A 541-nucleotide genomic window follows, 5' to 3' on the forward strand; every position below is an offset into this window, starting at 1 on the left:
TCTCCGCGATGCATGATTCATGCCGTCTGCCCCGTCCACGAATTATCAATTTGCAATGCCATCTGCAAGGCATGGAACATGGTATAGGGCAGGTCAGAGCTGTGTAAAATGCCCGAGGCATCGGGGCATTTAATGGGCAGTCTCCGGCATTTAACATCCAATCTATTACACCAAGTCATGGCAGGTGAGACAGGGCAGACTTCCCTAGACAGGTGAGTGGGCCAATGCTGAGACCTGACTTGAGGTGGCCCCCTGTTATACAGTGGTCTCAAATTGCAGCAAGGGAAGTTTAGGTTAGATGCTAGGAAAAACTTTCTCACTAGAAGCTTTTCTGCATACCAGTCTGAGTTTGTATATGTCTTTCTTGAGTATCTATTACCAGAATTTTACACTGTATTCCAAATGAAACACTGGAACAGGCTACCCAGAGAGGCTGTAGAATCTCAATCCCTGGAGGTTTTTAAGACCCCGGTAGACAAACTCTTGGCTGGGATGATTTAGTTGGGGATGGTCCTGCTTTGACCAGGAGGTTGGAATAGAT

This window comes from Gavialis gangeticus, unplaced genomic scaffold (assembly GCF_001723915.1).
Source record: "Gavialis gangeticus isolate Ggan-Ray unplaced genomic scaffold, GavGan_comp1, whole genome shotgun sequence".
In the NCBI taxonomy this organism is placed as follows: Eukaryota; Metazoa; Chordata; order Crocodylia; family Gavialidae; genus Gavialis; species Gavialis gangeticus.